This window comes from Triturus cristatus, chromosome 3_1 (genome assembly GCF_964204655.1).
Source record: "Triturus cristatus chromosome 3_1, aTriCri1.1, whole genome shotgun sequence".
In the NCBI taxonomy this organism is placed as follows: Eukaryota; Metazoa; Chordata; class Amphibia; order Caudata; family Salamandridae; genus Triturus; species Triturus cristatus.
Window position 1 is genome coordinate 196391835 of NC_140583.1, and position 22557 is coordinate 196414391.

At 44.6% G+C, this 22557-nt stretch overlaps 1 long non-coding RNA gene across 1 annotated transcript in view; it reads right to left on the bottom strand.

The window, feature by feature from the left end:
• The window catches only part of LOC146859909 (uncharacterized), a 170038-nt gene that overhangs the window by 52415 nt on the left and 95066 nt on the right, over positions 1–22557 (bottom strand). The window lies entirely within an intron of this gene.

Below are 22557 nucleotides of genomic sequence, written 5' to 3' on the forward strand. Positions count from 1 at the left end.
CTGCTGGATACCTGAGCCGAATGGAACCTGTTCTGAGAAATGAATTGTACTGTTGTGGTTATCTACTGATTGACTGGTGTATTTTTCTTTTCAACTTTTCTTCATATTTCTTAGTATACCTTTATTTTTTTACAAACATTTTGCATGGAAATTATTATTCTTTACTGTTTTGTTGTAAAACTTTTTCCGCACAGTCTGCAGTTTCTCTGAGGAATACCTTACTGCTCAGGCCTAGCAAAAAAAGGTCCCCAAAATGTTCTCTCTGTGATACCGGCTTTTCTTGGTCAGTTGGAATACAGCAAGGAAGAAAAAGCCCCCATTTTTCTGCTGCTTCATGGACTACAGCACAGACTTCGACAAAGTTGTACGCAGAAGACTATGATGGAAACTTTAAAAATGGGGCATCCCACCAAACCTCTTGAAGGCAATCAGATCGCTATATGAGGACACTTGGGTGAGGGTCAAAGCAAGTGCCAGCACAGTGTCCCCCAAATAACAATGACCAATGGGCTGAAACAAGGATGCGTGTTGGCCCCCATCCTTTTTAACTCGTATACTGCGGACTTGGGGAACGTCCTGAAAGGAGCCAGCCTGGTAACACCAAGGCTCGGAAGCATGAGGCTGCCGGTGCAACAATATGCTGATGATACCGCCATAATGGATTACACGAAGGTGGGCCTCCAAAGAGCACCAAACGCACTGAACTGTTATAATAACGACAACAACCTGACAGTTTACCAGGGGAAGACTAAGGTTGTCATCTTTAGGAGTTATCATCTGAAAAAGAAAACACAGTGGCAAATAGGAAATCTGCCAATCAACACAGCAGTGTCATATAATTACCTAGGGGTTTTGCTTACGGAAAGAGCCAAGGCGAACGCCTATCTGAAACAACAGCTATCTAAGGCCAAAAAGCTCACACACCTGCTAAAGCAACTGAGTCTACACCTGGTAAGCCCTTCTACTGGACTAATATTGTCTGTTTTAAAGTCGAAATTGTTGCCAGCTATTGGCTATGGCCAACTGACCTTCCCTGGCTCCTCAACTCAGCCCAGGCCCAGGCATATAAATCTGTGCTCCTCATTCCTAGGTCAGCGTGGATCTCAAGGCTAAGATGGGAGCTAGGCTTGGCAAGGCCAGACCTGACGTGCCAGTGGGAGATCATAAAGCTATATCTAAGGATTTTAAGGGCCCCAGCAAACTCTCTAAGACAATTAAGATCCATCTTCAAGGGGCCTCTCTCGGCCTGGCACACTAGCCTTGGAGAAGCTCTCACCACGCTGAAGATTGAGGAAGAGAACATACCGTGGCTGGAAATTCCATTGAACTCTTGGAAAAAAGCAATAAATAGACAAGTGTGCAACATATCTTTTGATCTCGACTATAAATCTCTCCGCTCGAGCACCCTTTTAGACCCACTGAATAATTCCTATATGGTAGGTAAAGCACAACCCTACCTAAGTAAGGCCCTCACACCACAAGCCCGAAGTAAGATTCTTGTTATGAGACTAAGCACACTAGGAATTGCCGCTTTTAATGCCACAGGGGCCCGCACGGGGGAAACTACAAATTGCAGACTGTGCTCCTACAGGAGGGAATCTTGGTTGTACCTCCTATGCTGCTGTCCCGAACTTAACAAATTCCTGCGACTCCTGCGCCCAGTTTGTATCACCAACAGCATAAGTCTTGCAGTGAAGCATCAGCCTTGTGCTTTTCTGCGACAACCACGATGACACTAGCAAGACTGGGGAAATGTACGCACCAGATTAGGATCTCCCTAAAGGCTGCCAATGAACACAATCAAGCCCTGGAATCAATCACACAAAATCCAGGAGAAATAGGCAGCCAGGCCCCCCAAAAAAAGCACTGAGGCGCCTACCCCTCTTCATCCACCCAATCAAGACTGCACCATTTTATGTACTTTAACTGAAGTGCCTGGCGAACGGCTTATAGACTCGATAAGCAAACTGTTTTTAGTGACTACTGAGGGCCGCGGTTGATCGGGCGGGCCACGAGAGGGGTGGGGGGGCATCACATCGCCCAAATACAACCTGAAGTTTTGACTAATTTTAGTCTTGTTGACTATTTTTTTTTTTACTGTAAAGATTTTAATTAATGGTACAGTTAATAAATAAATACAAGTACAAATACTACTAAGCATATGCAGAGAGGCCAGAATTCACACAAAATATAGTGCTTAGGAAGGGCTTATTTTTGTCTCAGCAACTGCAATGTGTTGTATGCAAGTTTACTTAAAATCTGTCCACTTAATTTATTGGCTAAGGAAAGGAAATTGCATCATATAAATCCGACAGCAAGACCACAACTTACTTCTCTTCCTGTGGTTGCTAAATCCATTTTAATATAGACTTTCAGTACCTAATCCTGATTGTACCAAATCAAATCAATAATAAGAATAATCATGATGCCTGTATAACTTAATTGCCCACCAAATTCCTCATTCTTGCAGCTGCAAAGACAAACGTATAGAACATCATGCACATATATTTTGTTTGTAGCAACTGCAAGTGAAATAAGGCAGGTATGCACCTTATATTCATGTATCTCAGAAATGGTGTTGTAGAGGAAAATAAAGATAGGGTTCATACAAGCCGTAGTTACTAAAAGAAGGTACGTAGTAATCATCTTTTTTTTGTAACACTGGACGTCTCCATATAGTTTGGAAATTTAACTTGACATTTAGAAATGGTAGCAATATCCCGTGGACTAGAGAAACAATCAGGCGTTTCTACCAAGACAAATTGTTCTCTAATATATCTTAGCAGTGGGACACTGTCAGCATGATCAAGGCGTAAAAAAAACATTAATTACCTCCTGATTTAGAAACGTTTGGTGTTTAGACCAGATAGAATACCACAGCATGAGTGGTGCTAGCTTAATGCTTTCTTCCAAATTCAGCTGGCCTGGCTCCTTCTGACAAAGAAATACGGGGACACTGTTGGGTACAGATAAAAGCCTTCTCAGAAACACATTCTCGCTTACCTGTAGGTGAGAGGTATCACAATATCCGCAGACACCAGCTCCATAAAGGAGTAACAACGTGCTTTAAAAATATTGATCACAGCATCCAATGGTTTTGAGCCCAACTTCCCAGGGGATCGAAAGGGTGCCTCTATGGGTTAATCAAACAGGGACTTCCTGAGCTTGGTTAAATGCAGCCATGTACCTAGCCATGCGGCAAACATGGCAACGCCGTTCAACAGTACACATTTTGAGAGATCTGATTATTTAGAGCTCATGGCACTACCTAACGCAGACTGTCGGTCAGCATAGATGGTATCCTGCACACTTTTTGTAGTTTATATGAAAAGTGAAAGATATTCAAACAACAACCAATGCAGCACATTTGCTTTTTCTCCATGATTTGTTACTTTTTTTATTATCCATATTATTGCTGGTATTATAACTCAGCACAACATAGCACTGCTGTTCAGTGCACAGAACACGTGCTCTTCCCTTAAAGCCCTCATTTAAATTGTCTACTATTTGGTTTATTAAACTTCCCAATAAGGCCATGGTAGACGTAACCAATAGTGTCAGATTAAAATGTCATTTCATAAAGGCAGTTTGTATTTACACAATCCTCTTATATCACAAGCTTGTATGGCTTCAGAGGGCACCATTGTGTTCTGGCCAGACTGCAATATGAAATCACTACATTGAATCATGGAAAGAAAATGCTTTGGCTTTACAACTCAAAAAAACTCTCTCTCTCTCTCTATATATATATTATCTACTGGCGGTCGCCAGTAGATAGTTATAGTTAGGACCGTGTTTCCATAGGAAATCCGCAACATTCTATTTGGAATAACTTTGGCGCCGGTTGACGAATCCGCGCGAAAATTTCAACATAGGTGGGGCGCTTCGCTCCGCTCCTACCCTGAAAGTCTCGGGGGGATTCGTCAAGCGTCCAAGAAGTGTTGGCAGCCATCTTGGGACCAATATACATGATAGCACCTCATTAAAAAGCATTGCAGTTAATAGAAGGTTTTAAGACTTTAGTTACATTATAAATCATTTGTTGATGGTACCATACTAATTTTAGGAATTGTGGTATGTTCTAATGTGATTTCACCATGTGAAAAAGCCTTCTGCTGGGGTATCATGATTGAGAGAAAAATAGTTTCTCATGCTTTTCCCACAGAGGTTTGGAAGGTGATCTATAAGCTAAACAGAGCTTATTTTCTGTAAATGCACATTATCTTTCTCATTCATGTGAGAATGAAGTCTGACATTCTCAGTAAAACATGTACATCCAACAAGGGCAGAGACTGTCAGTTGATTCCTTTGTGTTCTACTGCAGCTTCCCAGAGTGTTCCAAAGAACAACTAGAGCACAAACAGTCCTACTTATGATAAACATATGGCACACCTGAAGCCATCTTGCTTGGATTAAAGTGGTAACTCTTAAAACATTTAATTCAAAAAGGATCAAAATGAGGGGGTTCATTTTTCCATAAAAAGTATGATTAGTGCTGCAGAAAGAAAAATTAGGGCACATTTTGAGTGACTTCTCAAATCCTCTTCTATTTCATTAAAACATTCTGACATGCAGACTGAAACATGCACTTTCAATACCAGCAGCAGTTTTCCCTGGTGAGCAGTAGCTTTACTACAGTGATCTAATGAGCAAAAAGAGTGCTAACATTCTGAATTTATGGCAAATGTGTGACACATCTGAATGCCTTCTTGATGGAATCAAAGTAAAAAACTGAAAGTATTTCCTACTGAGGAGACTGCAGTAAATGAGGAAATTAGGAAACTTCATAACAAATAAGTCTCCCAAGATGGCCACCAGAGACAAAAGAGCCCAAATATAGCCCAAATATCACCCAGATGTAGCCCAAGTATAGCCCAATGACAGAATGTTGCAGAGTGTTCTTAAAAACAACTAGAGCGCTTACTGTCTTCATTATGACAAAAGTATGGCACACCTGAAGCCATCTTGATTGGAATAAACTGGTAACGCATAAAACATTTAATTTAAAAAGGAACACAATGAGGGGGTTCATTTTGCCATAGAAATTATGATTAATGCTGAAGAAAGGAAATGAGGGCACATTTTGAGTGACTTCCCAAATCCTCTTCTATTTCATTAAAAAATTCAGACATGCAGACTGAAGCATGCACTTTTAATACCAGGAGCAGACTTCCATGGTGAACAGTAGTTTTACTACAGTGATCTAATGAGCAACTAGAGTGCTAACATTCAGAATTTATGGCAAATGTGTGACATATCTGAATACCTTCATGATGGAATCAAAGTAAAAAACTGAAAGCATTTCCTACTGAGGAGACTGCAGTACATGAGGAAATTAGGAAACTTCATAACAAATAAATCTCCCAAGATGGCCACCGGAGACAAAAGAGCCCAAATGTAGCCCAAAATCACCCAGATGTAGCCCAAATATAGCCCAATGACAGAAGTGTGCAAAACACTTATTATTTTGTGTTTTTGCAGTGTTATATAGTGCGCACAGGTATTGGAGTCATGAGCATTGGTTACATCACACAAGAATGTAGTATCTTGGTTATTATGCTGTTCATGTCATCCACTGCTCCATCAGTGGAACCCTCTTGATATGATGTAACATAGAATGTTGGTGTATGAAATACACAGTTGGAGAAGGGCTGAGCGCCTAGCTGGCTGCTCCTGGTGGGGCTGAATACTACCGTATTTCTGATCTTATAACCAACTTGAATAAATCCTCTTGAAACATCACAATCAGCCTGGTCTTGATTTCTACAATTTTATGGCGACGAGTTGAACCTAAGAACCTGCTTCTGCTACCTCTGAGGACATCTGGAGTACCTACTCTCAACCTCAAGCTACTTCTGAATCTACATCTGCACTTACTCTCTACTGGCACATTTCAGCCCCACCAGTGACCTCCCACCGGTCGCCCTCAACGCAAAGGTGCCAGTTCCAGTCTCTAAGCAGCTCCTGTCTCTGCCTGCTGTTCCCACAGCATCTCATATGGTCTGTTCCTACAGCGTCTCAAAAGGTCTGTTCTTCCAACGCATGCAGCACCTTAACAAGCAAGTCTGTTTCAACCGCAGCCCAAGCCTGTTCCTGCTTTGTCTACGGTGTCTCTACAAGCAAGGTAATTTATGACTGCCTGAGTTTGTGTTCCTTGCGCAGAGTGAGGTGTTTTCAGCAAACCTTGTGAGTCTTCTGGCTCTAATCTACAGTGCCTGCCTATTCATAATATTCAACCCTCTAAATTTCTGCGCACTCAGTACACTGCGCACATCATGCCTTTCATCACGCAGTTACTCTCAAAGTATGCTCAAGTCTACAAACTGCGCACTTAACAAACTCTCATCAAGCATCCACTATCAAACCGTGCCCTATTATGTTATTTTCTACATCAACGACACATTCATGAAAGAAAAGTGTTGTTCACTTTTTTCCAAGGGGCGTTTTAGTTCGGTGATAATTTCTAAGTGTGAGACATTTTCTTTCATTATTGAGGTTGTTTGAGCAACCTTGCAATTTTCAACCGCCATGTATATTTTTAAAACTTTAGCGCGAGCCTCTAGCACCGCGCTCTCTCTTACTTGTTTTTTTTTGCGGTTCTGCAATGTCCATCATGGAAAAAACGTTATCAAGGATGCCTACAACTTGCAAAAGGCCCTACGCCACAACAAAAAGTCTACAGTGCCACAACAAACATCTACAGTTCCACAACAAACGTCTACAGTGCCACAACAAACGTCTACAGTGCCTCACAAAGCAAGGTAATCAGTGGCTGCCTGTGTTTCTGCCTCCAGTGCGGGGTTAAATGATTCTGTTTGGCAAAAAGCACTTTGGTTCGAGTTTTTCAATTGTGGCTGTGCGTTTGTTTAAGACTTTTCAATGCATGGGTTCTGATTATGTTTCCTACTCTGTGTGCCTCTGTGTCAGCACAGTACCACTTGGAACTACACTTGTGCCATTTTACTTTTAATTACTGGCGTTTGTATTGTTGCACGGCCGGACAATACTTTTATGGCCTTCTCTCCCTGCTTGCTGGAAGAAGAGGCCATCAGCGTGAGTTATGTTCGATTTATTTACTACTGCGAGTATTTTCTCTTCACAACATTGAGGCCTGTAGAAACTGTCACCCAACATTTTAAAACTTGAATGTAAGCACGTTCACACCCCATGCAACTCTGGCAGTCTTTGTGATGGACCTGACATTTCTGCCTTCGTCACCCGCTAGTCTCTTCGCACAGGATCAAAGGCGCACGCACACTCCGTGAGCCATCCTGTGCTGGCGTGCTTAGCATGCCGCCATCTTGGAGTTGGAGTGTGCAGGCATTCTATTTGCCTTTTACAGTCCGTGATTTGCCAACCATTGTTCGCCTAATAAAGTTATTCTCTTCTCTAAAGTCAGATCGTTTTCAGCGTCGCTTTTCATTATGGGGAGAAATGCAGCATGTGCAGCACCTACAGCACTGGACGGGTTGTACAGCACAGGAAGAACAACAAATTGTGTATGAAGCACGACATCTGGTGTGTGGGATTTCTGCCCATTCTCAGGCGAAACATCAGAAGGTCAAGGGTCAGCTGCCTACGACAAGGACTCTAATATAGATGAAACATAGACACTGCACTTTGCTGCCAGACCGTGTGGTGAGTCCAAATTTTCATAACATGACCTGTTCAGAAACTGGGTGTCTCATTTTCTTCACTATTGCACAGTTTCTTCTCAAGTTACGTGTGCCGCTCCTTTTCATCATAAATATAATGCACTTTGGTTATTTGGACCGCCTGTCTCAAAAGATCCCGGTGACAGGCACACCATTATCATTGTTAAATTACAAATTTGTTGTGGATCTCTACAAGATTTAACGCTATAATGTCTTGTTTTTACTTGAAAAAGACATTTTTGAATTTACAGTAATTTGTTATTGCTGTATGCCAACAATTGTTATTATGCATTTCACACCTTGATATTTTGCTGGCACTACACCTCTCACGTTCTTATTTCTGACATCTTATCCCTGCCTAAGGGATGGGAGTGGGTCCTAGTCCCATGTCTCTTATTCACCCATTTTCTCTTTTCAGATGTCGTTTCCCTACTTATGGGAAGGGAGTGGGTCTTAGTCCCATGTCTCTTTTTCATGTTGTTGTCACTTATTAAGGGGTGTTTACCTTTGCTACATTTGGTATGGGTTTCAGCCCCATATCCATGTCTTTAGTCTTCACAGCTTTGCTGTTAACCCTCTTTGTTAGACGGACCGGGAGGGTCGGCCGAGGACAAGGGGAGAGGTCTCCGGGGAGAGCCGTCTCCAGCGATCGTACAGACGAGTAACTTCCCCCCCACAGATGTACACCACACAAAGATAGGTTCTAACGTTATTTATAAGCAATCTTTAGGTACGATAGAATGGTACAAGGAGGTCAGGACTCAGGGGTCCCCTCGATTCTAGTCTCTTGGTTGGGAAAAAGGGGGTAGCGGGACAGTCTTGTTACCAATCTGGTAGATGCGATGAAATGATGGATAGCTCACAATCCTCGAGCTCGGTGTTCTAGTTAGACGGGCCGCGGCAGCGCCAGCAGGTCCCGGTGAAGGTGGTCGTTACACGGTCCGCGGCAGCGCCAGCAGGTCCCGATGAAGGTGGTAGTTACAACGGTCCGCGGCAGCGCCAGCAGGTCCCGACGAGGATGGAGGATGCAGAAGGCCGCGGCAGCGCCAGCAGGCAGAGTGATAGTTCACAAGGCAGGGCTACGGCAGCGCCGGTAGTCCGTCAAGGATGAGTTCTTCTCGGTGTCTCTCGACTCCAGGATACAACTCCTTCCTGCTCTGGAGCTGCCCCAGTTATAGGTCTGGCGCCCTTTGATGTCCGGACCCTCGCACTTGGAGGTCGGGAGGTCCGGGATGAGGGAGTCCAGACACCCAGCAGGGGGGTGGAGCCAGCGCCGGGGGGAGCTGGGGGGCGATCGGCACCTGGCGGGGGAGAGCCATCGACACTTCTTTCTCCCATCGACCTGCCAAGTGGTCCGTTCACCTCCTGGGTGGATGGTGGTGCCGGGATGTCGGGGCCTGGCCAGGCCCAGGGTTAGGGTCGAGCTGAGGCCACGCGGCCTCGTGGTGCAGTGTCCAAGATGGCGGCTGGGCCGGGCGAGGGAGCCGGTAGTGGTTCGGCCCCATGATACAGAGATGTCCGGGGGCCGGAGTCCCGTCTGGAGACGGGGTGCGGGTGGTTTCTGTGGGTAACACCTGGAGGGCCGGGGCTCGGGCCCTGTCATGCGGGGAGGGAGCAAGCCCTTCATGTGGCCTGTCCAACACTCTTACTTTTGGGTTATGGAGTGTTTTCCCCGTTTGTGAGTTGGACACTTCTTTGTTTTTTGGGTGTGTTTTGGGTGTCAGTCCCACCAACTCGTTTTGTGTCATGTGTGTAAATCGCCCCGCGTCTCACCTTGCTGTGTCCAGTGTGTAAGACGCCCCGCGCCTCACTCTACTTTAACGTCATGTTGTGTGTGTAAGTCACCCTGTGCTACACGTCGACGTAGTCTGTGCGTCTGCCACACTGTGCTGCACCTGTGTTGTTTTCTTGTGCTGCACATGTTCTTGTGTGCCAGTCCCATGCAACACTAGTCTTTACTCTGCTTAGTTTATGGGTTAGTCCCATCTTAGCATGGTCCCTTACACGAGGGGTGGCGTAGTGGCCACAGTCTCCTTAGTTTAGGAGTACTTCTTTGGGTGTCGTGTATCCTTTTTGTGGAGTCTTGGGGTACGTTTTTCCCTTTACTCTTTTCACGAGTGTCTTGCTCACTTGTTGTATGTGAGCTCTTATTATGCTATTTACCTTTTCGTTGTTCACTAGTAAAGGAGGAGGATGGTGTTAGTATGTGTTTCTATTCTTTCATCCTTTTTTCCTCCTTGGTTTGTCTGTTTCCCCCTCATGATGTGGTTTTACCATTCATTCCGGGTTTAGAGTCAGGAACGTGCCTCCATCTTGCGGTTGGAAGCAGCACTTACATTATCGAGCCGTGTCCTCCTATTTTCTGAAGTGTACGTTGCCAACCACGTCTTTCTTAGCACAGTTTGTAAGTACTTCTTGGTGTTCGGCGAGGTCAGGTCATCGTTTGAAGATTTCTTTTCCAATTTGGAGGTACTTAAGTTGTTTTTAGCGCACATCTGTTGTTTTACTACGGTGCAAAGTCATGGGTTCCAAGTGACTTCCAATTTTCAACTCATCTCTTCTGTCTTGCTGCAAAACATTTGGATTTTCTGTGTTTGACCAGCAGAAGTACTTTCATGCACGTCTTGGAGAACTGTTGCCTGTCTATCATCGCGATGACAGGCACACCTTTGACATTGGTTAAACAACAAGCATTTTTTTTGTTTACTGCTCTTACCAAGTAGTTGTGATTTCATTCATTTAAGAAATGTGTGTTTTTTTAGATGTCATGTTTACTATGGCAACATATGTCTTTTGGTTTTACTCTTATTATACAGTTTACTGACAGTGCATTTTTTTTTTACCTCATGATATGTCGTCTCTTTTGTATGGTGCACAACATCTTTAGTGTAGTACTGTACACAATAGTTTTACCTTCACACAGTGCTCAATGTCTAGGTTTACATGTTTAGCTTTACATTTTATCCTACATAGGGTGTCTAAGGTTTTTACCTTCACACAGTGCACAATCTGTACCTCAACACGAGGTGTCTTGCAGGGGTTTTGGTCTCTTCATTACAGTGCACAGGGGTTTTAGTCCCCTCATTACAGTGCACATTGTTGTTACCTCCACACAGGGTGTCTCACAGGGGTTTTGAGTCCCTTCATTACAGTGCACATTGTTCTTACCTCCTCACGAGGTGTCTTGCAAGGGTTTTATTTTATCCTGCAAATCTAGTGCACAACGCTGACCTCTACACGAGGCAATTTTTTTTCTCCTTTGTTTCAGTGCACACCTATCTAGGTTCACACGTTGCGTGGTTTCTGTCCATGCATCTACAATGCACAATCTCTTGACCTCTCCGGAGTTATGTTTATTGGGCCTCTCCATCAACTAGTGCATAACATTGTACCTCCAGTTGAGGTGCGTCCTTACACGGACATGACATTACACATGTCATTACATGATTTATACCTTCACTACAGTGCAAGTTCGTACCTTACTTAAGGTGTTTAGTGTGGGTTGTTTGCTTTATTCTACAGTGCACAATATTTAGATCTCCACTTGAGGTCATTCCTGCACACACTCATTTCTACCCTTACTGGGTGCATAGTTTGGTTTCTTGTCGTATTTCTATGGTACAGGGTTTCAGTAGACTGGGTGTTATGTTTATCCTCTACGTATTGCTTCTTGTTTTAGTAGACAGTTTCACCCAGTGCTGTTATCATTTTATTATCTTAATATTTTTTTATTACAGTTAAGCAGGAGTAATCCTTTGTATTTCTCTTCTTCTCTGTCATCTTGTTTCTTACTGATGTGGTTTGCTCTCTTGCATACTTACCTGGCAATTTGGTGTACAGAGAGTACTCATTGATGGTTTCTCTTTCTTTTCTTCATTTCTTTTTCTCATTTATAGAAAGGAGGATGGGAAACAGGTTATGTTTATCTGTTTCTTTAAGATTTTTTGGTTGTTTTCTTTCTCTCTACCTCTGTTTTGTTTCTCTCTAATACTCTCCTCTCTATTTTGTTTTTCTAGCTTCTACATTTTATTCTATATTTCTCTTTTCTGTTTTCTTTCTGGAAGAAAGGAGGATATGTAGTATCTTGGTTATTGTGCTGTTCATGTCATCCACTGCTCCATCAGTGGAACCCTCTTGATATGATGTAACATAGAATGTTGGTGTATGAAATACACAGTTGGAGAAGGGCTGAGCGCCTAGCTGGCTGCTCCTGGTGGGGCTGAATACTACTGTATTTCTGATCTTGTAACCAACTTGAATAAATCCTCTTGAAACATCACAATCAGCCTGGTCTTGATTTCTACAAAGAACAAATTCATTTTGGTTGTAGACATGGGGAGCATAAGTGATTTGACCAGAATCACAGAATGTCGAGCTGAAGCAGAAACTCCAACCTTGTTCCCCAGTTGCAAAGTCTGCAGTTCTGGAAGTAACACCACATCCTCTCCCCTAAGTGCAACATTTAATCAAGTGGTCAACTGGATAAAAAAACAAAGATAACAAATAATTTAAAAGTGCTTTGTCGCTATTTGAAAACTCAGAAAATATGTCCTTATTTTAGTCTTTTAGAGCACTAACCATAGTTTTGATGCCAATAAGACCCTCTCATATATGTAATTTCTAAAGGAAATGCTCTAGGTATTACAGTTTTGATTACATCAAGATGACGTCAGGCGTTCCACACTTTTGTAATAAATATAGAATGTTAGCAATCTAGTTGTTCATTAGGATACTGTTGAGAAGCAGAGGCCAGGGACACGGATTCTGAAAATTGAAGTCAGGTAGGAGGGTGCAAAGGCAACAATTTAACCACACTGAGCAGGCAGGAAGGGCCGTGGCAGCACAACAGTCTATGGAGGGCAGTGGAAAGGGGGGCAGGGGCAACAAACCAACAATACAGGACTTGCAAGAGAGGCTGTGGAAATGTAATAGACCATTGTGGGCAGAAGGAAGAGGCAATGGTAGTACAACCATACATGCCAACAGACCCGATTCAGCCAGGAAACGTCCAATGTTTTTAAGCTCAAATGGGCTTTATTTGATCTGTCTCCTGTCTACAATCTCCTCTTTTTCAATGTAACTCAAAGGGGAAAATCAATACCCCAGTTTTTTTTCAAAATCTCCCTCTTACCAAGTTCAAAATGTTCGCAAGTATGGTACATTGGATCATGGAAGGAAATGGGGTAGGGACATGGACTTGGATAACAGAGGACAGGAGGAACATGGAGAGGTGCACCAAACTGACCCTGCAGGGCAGGCATCAGGGTTTGCAGCAGCACAATACACCACACAGGGCATGCGGGACGGGAGTGCAGCACAACAATCCATAGAAAGCAAGAGGGAGGGGACAGGACCATGCACATGGACAACAGAGAACAGAGGGGCAAGAGGCAATGGTAGCTAGCTGACCATAATGGACAGACAGGAGAGAAAGCTGCAGCATAACAGACCATAAAGGGCAGGAGGGACGGATCAGGGGCATTACAATGGAACAGACAAGCCAGGAGGGAGGGAGTAGGGGTCTGCACATGTAACCAGAGGGCTGGGGGCAAGGGGGCAGGGCAGGAGCAGCAAGATATCCATGGAGGTCAGGCAGGATGGGCACTAGAAGCAAGACACACCATGAAGAGCAACACTGAGACTGTGATGGCATACACACAGACCCTGGAGGGGAGGTGGGAGGGGGTCAGGGGCAGCTAACTGACCACACAGGGAAGGTGGGAGGGGCCATGGCAGCACAGAAGACCATACATGGCAAGTGGGAGGGTTAGTGATAGCACAATGGCTATGATGGGCAAGAAGGAGGGTGCAGAGGCATGCACAAAGGACCATGGAGGATAGAAGGGAGGGTCAGGACCTGGGCACAGACAAGAGAGTTCAGGGGAAGGGGCCTCACAACAGAACGCGCGGGGCAGGCAGGAGGAGCCGTTGCAGCACAACAGACCAGGGAGGGCAGAAGGGTGTGGCAGTAAAATGGACCATGGAGGACAGGAGGAATGGGATAGGGGCATGGCATGTGGACAGGCAGGGTGGAGGTGGCAGGGACAGGTTACAGTCATCTGACAATGCTAGGCAGGTGGGAGGGGAGTGGCAGCTCAACAGAACACTCTGAGTAGATAGGAGTGGCAGGTCCATGGAACATGGTGGGCAAAAAGGATGGAGCAGGGGCGTGAACAAAGACATCGGAGGGCAGGGGGAAGGAGAATAGGGGCAGCAAGCTAAGCACAGAGGCTAAGCAGGAGGTCAATGATAGGCCATAGAATTGGGCAATGGAGGGCAGGAGGAGTGGACTGTAACATCATGCTAAATGGAGGGCAGTGGCAGCACATCAGACCATGCATGGCAGGAGGGAGGAGGCTAGTCCATGGATTCAGACAACAGAGGATCGGGAAGAGGTGGATGGGGCAGCAAGCTAACTGTTCAGAGAAGGTGGGTATTAGGAACTTTATTGTTTTGAAAATGTATGTCTATGCGAACTACTTAAAATATGAACAAGTATGCAGCATAATCTCACTTTTATTCAGGAAGAAGAGCACGTTTGTGACTGTAACTCCTGGCTCACTTGGCAGAAACACCCCCTGACCCTCCACCCCCCATCGCAAAATGTAATGCCGATGAAAAGAGTAGGTGGACGCAGTGCTATATAGAACATAGTCCTGAGAGCACGATTGAAAATGAAAACTAGATATAGTATATGGTATAAACTATGCACCAAAAAGTGTGATATAAGATTAACCGGGGCATGAAATATAATATACAATACATTGTGCATAATGACAGATTAATTGGAGAGCACGAGATAGCACAGGCACTAGCACGTGCTATGCGATATGCGCCTTGGAGTGTAATATGCACAGGGCAGCATTGTGTAACCTAACTAGTCTCTAAAGTTGTAATCTAAAATATGTGCAGTGGAGTGTAACGTTGCATATGCACTGTGACAAAGATATGGATCCCAGATTGTAATATGTATGGCATAGCACTGTGCGTTATAACATAGGCATCGAGGAAGGCACGTTAGATGGGGCAATATAACCCGTGCGAAGGCAAGTGTGGCATGACATATTCACGGGGTGGTGTTACAGTGCACATGGGCTAGAGAGTGTCATAGCATACGCACTAGCTGGTGGAATACAACACAGAGGTGTGTGGCACTCGGCGGGCACTGGTGGGTGTAACACAGCATTGGGCTCAGCCAGGAGCACGCTGTGACTCTCAAGTGAGGTTCGTCTCCTTTCCAGAGAGTAAAATAAAAAGTATTACACATCCGGCGGTGAATGTGTGTTTTATTAACCGTGAGGGGTGTTTCTTGCATAGTTTGGTTGAATTTTTGTCGAATCTCCTATGAATGGCTTGGTGTGCGTGTGTATTAAATGTGCCCGTCAATAGCTACCCATGTTTGTATAAATAAACGACAAGGGTGTCTACTTCGAGAGTACCCACCGGCGGGGGCGCCGGGATTAGGCACGGTAGGGCGTCAGACACGTCAGAGCTTCACTAGCGGTGTAAATACATTCCACGTGGATTCATTGTATGCATAGTCACCTTTTAATGTATATCACGCAAATCGTCATGGTGATAGGTCCAGCATGTCCTAGGTGTTTCTATAAATATATATTTTTTTTAAATAATAAAAAACAAAGGCCATGAGTGGCCTGAGGAGGGGGGCAATGCAGCCCCCCTCCTAAAGAATAATAAAAAAAAAAAATTACCCGGGGGTTGGGGTCCCCGGGGCCGATTAAGGCCTTGGGAGGGCCAAATTAATTTTTTTCAAGAAAAAAAATTAGGGTGCAGGCCCTGGGGGATGGTGTCCCCAGGGCCAATAGATTAGAAAAAGAAGGGGGGCCACACAGCCCTCCTTCTTAAAAAAATAAAATAAATAAAAGAATGGCATCACGCCGGAGGCCACGCCCCCTCCTTGCAGCACTCTGCAAACGCGCCCCCTGGCCAGTTGTAAGTTGGAGAATTAATTCCCCTTCAATACTGAGGGTCCCTGAGGACCAACTAGCCCAACCGGTATCTCCTGTATGCGCCAGGGAGCTGCGTTGCAAACAGGTGTTCTGAGGCCACGCCCCTTTTTACACCTCTATGCAATGCAGCTCTGTGGCGCTTTCTGAAGGTACCTCGTGGGCTAGTTTGACCCTAGGGACTCTTAGGATTCAAGGGGACTTAATCTCTCAACTTAGAAGAGCCACAGGGCGCGTTTACACAGTGGTGAAGGGGGGAACGGGGCCTGAGGTGACATGTGCAAACAAGCCCTGTGGTGTGTTTTGAGTTGGGGAAATAATTCCCCTTCATTCCTGAGGGACCCTGGGGGCCAACTAGCCCACCAGGTGCTTCCAGTAAGCGCCACTGCGCTGCATTACAGAGAGGTGGTCTACCCCCTTTTTTACATCTCTCTGCAACGCCGCTCTGTGGTGCTTACAGGAGGTACCTGGTGGTCTAGTTGGACCCTAGGGACCCTCCGTATTCAAAGGGGACTTAATCTCCCAATTTAAAACGGCCACAGGGCGTGTTTACACAGTGGGGAAGGGAGGGGACAGGGCATGAGGTGACGTGTGCAAACACGCCCTGTGGCGCGTTTTAAGAGGCAGTTTTAATCCCCTGCCCTATTATATACTAGGGGCTTACAGAGGAGGTCATGCTAATCACAGGGGGACCCCAACGCATAATTTTCCCTAGTGTATGTAGGTGTTTTCACTGTATTCTGAGTGTACTGGCTCAAGGACTGTTTAGTCAGACTCAGTTACCACCAGTATCCGTCTGAAAAAGTTGAGGGTACAGGATGATTTTGTAACAAGGCTTCTTTCTGCTCTTCTGTTTGTTCTTTCTGCACGTTATCCTTCTTCCTGCACTTTTCTTCGTCTTTGAGGTCTTCTGTTGCTTCTTTCTGCATTTCTTTTTTTTCTTTCTGTGCATTTTTTCTTCTTTCTTCACATGTCCTATCTCTGTAGGCATAGTTAGAAATTAACGTTTAAAAAACCTTTGAAATTCACTGAAAAAAACATAGGTTTCAGGCATGTTATAGTTAGGATTTAGCTTTTAAAAACACCTTAGAAATTCACTGAAAAAAACATAGGTTTCAGGGGCGTTATAGTTAGCTGGATTTTTTACTTGTACAAAACCATTGAAATTCCCGCGTTATAGTTATTTCAGCTAACTATAAAACACGCGCCCGCAATGCACTGCTGATGACGTCACATATTACATCACTCATGACATGGTCAGTGACATCACTCATGACATCACTGATGACATCTCAAATGACATCACTGATGACATCATCCTTGTGATAGAGTGGCAGACCTCCTCTCCCCCAATATAACCTTTGATACACACATTCAAGAATAGAAACTAAAATTTTCAAAACAATGGACATACCAATACCAGTTACAACAACCTATTCAGTAATTCTAAGATCCACATACACATCCACTCATTCACCAACAGTCCTCCTATACAGTCACTCATACATGTGCTCACTCATAATATGTACTCATACACCTATACATCCTGTTACACAACGCCACTCATCCATAGAGTTACTCACACACATAGTCACTCATGCTAATAAAGAATCAAACATCCATTTACTTGCATATACAGTTTTACACACACCACCACACTTACTTCTACAGAAACTTACACATACTTAGTCTTTTAAACAATCACTTATAGAAACACATTCTTATTCATACAGGAACTCTTTCAATCTCTCACTCTCACATATACTCACTTGTATGCACCAATAGTCACATATACTAGTTTAAAACATATGTAGTTACTCATAAAGACACTATTGAGACAGTCTATCACTCACTAACACACCCATGCACACACTCTTCCACCCATACAGTCCTGCACACATGCTGTCTTCAACACATACAAACAGTGAGTCACTCATTCATGCACCTATGCACTACCTAATACCCCCACCAAACCATACAGACACTCATACACTCATACTGATACTCAAAAAACCAACTAATAACCTATATAGACACTCATGTAGCTACTCACCAACCCATGCAGCCACTTATACACAAAGTGAGAGTCTGATACAGATATTTACATATTTAAACATTACTCACTAAGCCATGTATTCACTAAGATACACTTAATCAGTCAGTTACACAATCAATTTTTCAAAAACAAATCATCCATTTAGGCACTTATATACCCATTTCTTCTTCCATCGACCTTGAGATATACATATATAAAACATATGTAATTTTCAGAAAAACACACATTCACTTGATGATGTCATCAGTGATGTCATCAGTGGGGTAATTTGAGATTTCATAAGTGATGTCATGAGTGATGTCACTGACCATGTCATGAGTGATGTAATATGTGACATCATCAGCAGTGCATTGCGGGCGCGCGAGTTATAGTTAGCTGAACTAACTATAACGGGGGAATTTCAATGGTTTTTTACAAGTGAAAAGTCCAGCTAACTATAACGCCCCTGAAACCTATGGTTTTTTTCAGTGAATTTCTAAGGTTTTTTAAAAGCTAATTCCTAACTATAACGTGCCTGAAACCTCTGGTTTTTTCAGTGAATATATATATATATATATATTCACTGAAAAAACCATAGGTTTCAGGGGTGTTATAGTTAGCTAGACTTTTCACTTGTACAAAACCATTGAAATTCCCCCGTTATAGTTTTTTTAAATTTTATTTTTTAATTGAATTTTAATAGCATGTAATCAGAACATACAGTGGTAACATGTAAACCAAAATACAGGTCATGGCACATCAACATCCTTCATCCAGCATGCAATAATTATCATTATACTCCTATGTCATCTTGACCGATGTTACCGTGCAGTAATAAAGTTTACACAGGTTGGTGTGTTTGTAAGTATTGAACCAGGTATGTCCAGTTGTCCCTGGGTTTGGACCCTGTGGGCAACTCCTCCTCGTACATTTGCAGCGTGTCTCTGCAATAAGTCAAGTCCTGAAGCCATTGCCTGACCCTGGGCTCCATACGGCCACCCCAACATAACGACACCCGTCTCTTAGCAATTAGCAGTGCAATCAGGCAGAACTTGCGCTTGGTAGCCCTTATTCCCGGCAATAGGCCCAGCAGGCATGTTTTAGCCGAGCATTCGAGGTGCGTGCCCACCATGGCACCCAATATATGTACCACCCTCTGCCAGTACTCCGCCACCGCTCCACAGTGCCATGCCAAGTGTATGAAGTCTGCCGGATCTACCCCGCAGCGCTGACATTTAGCGTCGTCCCTCAACCCATACTTATAGAGTCTTGCTGGGGTATAATACGTCTGATGGAGGTATTTGTAATGCAGCATGCGCAGGTTCCCATTCGGTGTCAGCATCCCAGTAATCGCACATGCCACCCCCCAGTCCTCCTCCGACAAGAGACTCAGCAGGCAACCATTCCAACGTTCCAGCGCCTTGTGTGTCGTGTCGGCAATGTCTGTCTGCATCGCTATGTATAATCTAGACACCAATTTAGTGGCAGTCGGTGTTGCGATCACCAATTGTAAGGCACTCAAGGGGGGCGGTTCCTCTGGGTACATGGGGTAAAGTTTCTGCAGCGCCCTCTGTAGTCTGTAGTATGTGAATGTAAACAGTAGTGTCTGGTTGCTTATGTATGTCAGTTCCTCGTGTGTCCTAAAGGGACCACCTTCGTATAAGTCCCCCATGGTGGTCAGGCCAACCTGTCGAAGCAAATCCATGCCGACCTTTTCCTGAGTAACTGAGAGCTCAGGATGATGCTGCAGCGGTAGCGCCGGCGCATAAAGGGGCAGCCTGTGTGCTTTCTCTCCCATGGTGTGCCAAGCTCTATTGGTCATGTCTATCGTGTTGATGACCAGAGTATGCAATGGAGGTCGCTTGTGTGTTATAATAGCACTTAGTGGGACAGGGTGTGCATCCCCTTCTTCGATAGCGGTGTGTGTCAGAAATGGGACCGGGTGATACCAGTAATGCGCATATTGTGCTTGCGCGCAAAGATAGTAGAGCAGAAAATCCGGGACCCTAAATCCCCCCTGGGCGTATGGTAGTGTGAGGGAACGCAGTTCTATCCTAGCTTGCTTACCCCCCCATATAAGGCGGAGGACCATGAATGAGATTCTTCGGAACACCTCCGCCGGTGGCTTAATCGGAATGTTATTAAAAAGGTACAATAGCTTGGGGAGAACAACCATTTTGACAATGGCTATACGATCTGCCAGCGACAATGGCAGCTGGATTCATCGCCCTATTCTACCTTCTAAGGTCTCAATCGCCCGCCCATAGTTTGTGCGTATCACCACCTCTGGGTCTCGGTGATACCAGACCCCCAAATATCTCACCGGGTCCGACTGCCATTCAAGCGGAAAATCCACTGGACAGGGATCCGTGGTGTCTGTCAATGGTATGATCATCGATTTTGACCAGTTGATAGTGAGACCAGAGTGCTGGCCGAACTTTATATATTCTCGCAGTAGTGGGCTTAGGTTCACCTCCAGATCTCGCACATACAACGTCATATCGTCAGCATACAGCGAGATATGAAGTGGCCTCTGTGGGAACTGGAGCGCCGAGTAAAGGTGTTTTTGTCTAATTTTGCAAGCCAGCGGTTCCAGTGCTAACACAAATAGTAGCGGAGACAGCAGGCAACCTTGCCGCGTGCCTCTCGCGATCTTGATCGGGTCGGAAGCGTATCTATTAACCTTTATCTGCGCCATCGGTTCTGTATACAGAAGCGCCACCCCCTGCAGGAAGAGCGGGGGAAAGCCCATACGTTGCAGTATGGTATATAGATAGGGCCATTCAATGGAATCAAAAGCTTTGGCAGCATCTAGTAATACCGCCGCCGCCTTCGTGGTAGGAAGCAGATAATGTGATAGGGCGAAGAGTGTCCGGGTGTTATGCGTGGTAGATTTGGACGGTATAAACCCAGATTGATCTGGTCTTTTGTGCTGCCATGGCACCTGCCACCTTCCCTGTGTGGTCAGCTAGCTGCCCCTGACCGCCTCCCACCTTCCCTCCATGGGGAATACATGTGTGTATGCCATCATAGTCTCATTGTTGCTCTCCATGGTGTGTCTTGTTTCTAGTGCCCATCCTACCTGACCTCCATGGTCATCTTGCTGCTCCTGCCCTGCCCCCTTGCCCCCAGCCCTCTGTTTTCATGTGTAGACCCCTTTTCCCTCCCTCCTGGCTTGTCTGTTCCATTGTAATGCCCCTGATCCGTCCCTCCTGCCCTTTATTGTCTGTTATGCTGCAGCTTTCTCTCCTGTCTGTCCATTATGGTCAGCTAGCTACCATTGCATCTTTCCCCTCTGTTCTCTGTTGTCCATGTGCATGGTCCTGTCCCCTCACTATTGCTTTCTATGGATTGTTGCGCTGCACTCCAGTTCCGCATGCCCTGTGTGGTGTATTGTGCTGCTGCTAACCCTGATGTCTGCCCTGTAGGGTCAGTTTGGTGCACCTCTCCATGTCCCTCCTGTCCTCTGTTATCCGAGTCCATGTCCCAACCCCAATTCCTCCTGCCTACCATGATCCAATGTACCATACTTGCGAACATTTTGAACTTGGTAAGAGGGAGATTTTGAAAAATAACTGGGGTATTGATTTTCCCCTTTGAGTTACACTGAAAAAGAGGAGATTGTAGACAGGAGACAGATCAAATAAAGCACATTTGAGCTTAAAAACATTGGACGTTTCCTGGCTGAAACGGGTCTGTTGGCATGTATGGTTGTACTACCACTGCCTATTCCTTCTGCCCACAATGGTCTATTATATTGCCACAGCCTCTCTTGCCAGTCCTGTATTGTTGGTTTGTTGCCCCTGCCCCCTTTTCCACTGCCCTCCATAGTCTGTTGTGCTGCCACTGCCCTTCCTGTCTGCCCATTGTGGTAAAATTGTTGCCTCTGCACTCTCCTACCGGCCTTCAATTTTCAGAGTCCGTGCCCCTGGCCTCTGCCTCTCAACAGTATCCCAATGAACAGCTAGATTGCTAACATTTTATATTGATTACAAAAGTGTGGAACGCCTGACGTCATCTTGATGTAATAAAAACTGTAATACCTATAGCATTTCATTTAGAAATTACATATATGAGAGGGTGTTATTTGCATCAAAATTATGGTTAGATCTCTAAAAAACTAAAATGAGGACATATTGTCTAAGTTTTCAAATAGCGACAAAGAACTTTTAAATTATTTGTAATCTTTATGTTTTTTTATCCAGTTGACCACTTGATTAAATGTTGCACCTAGGGGAGAGGATGTGGTGTTACTTCCAGAGCTCCAGACTTTGCAACTGGGGAACCAGGTTGGAGTTTCTGCTTCAGCTCAACATTCTGTGATTCTGGTCAAATCACTTAATCTCCCCATGTCTGCAACCAAAATGAATTTGATCTTGTGTGATGTAACCAATGCTCATGTAGAGCACTCCAATACCCGACAAGTCTGCACTATATAAAACTGCAAATACACAAAAAATAAGTGTTTTGCACACTTCTGTCATTGGGCTACATGTGGGCTACATCTGGGTGATATTTGTGCTGCATTCGGGCTCTTTTGTCTCTGGTGGCCATCTTGGGAGATTTATTTGTTATGAAGTTTCCTAATTTCCTCATTTACTGCAGTCTCCTCAGTAGGAAATACTTTCAGTTTTTTATTTTGGTTCCATCAAGAAGGCATTCAGATGTGTCACAGATTTGCCATAAATTCTGAATGTTAGCACTCTAGTTGCTCATTAGATCACTGTAGTAAAGCTACTGCTCACCAGGGAAGACTGCTGCTGGTATTCAAAGTACAAGTTTCAGTCTGCATGTCAGAATTTTTTTATGAAATAGAAGAGGAGTTGAGAAGTCAAAATGTGCCCTCATTTTTCTTTCTGCAGCACTAATCATAATTTCTGTGGCAAAATGAACCCCCTCA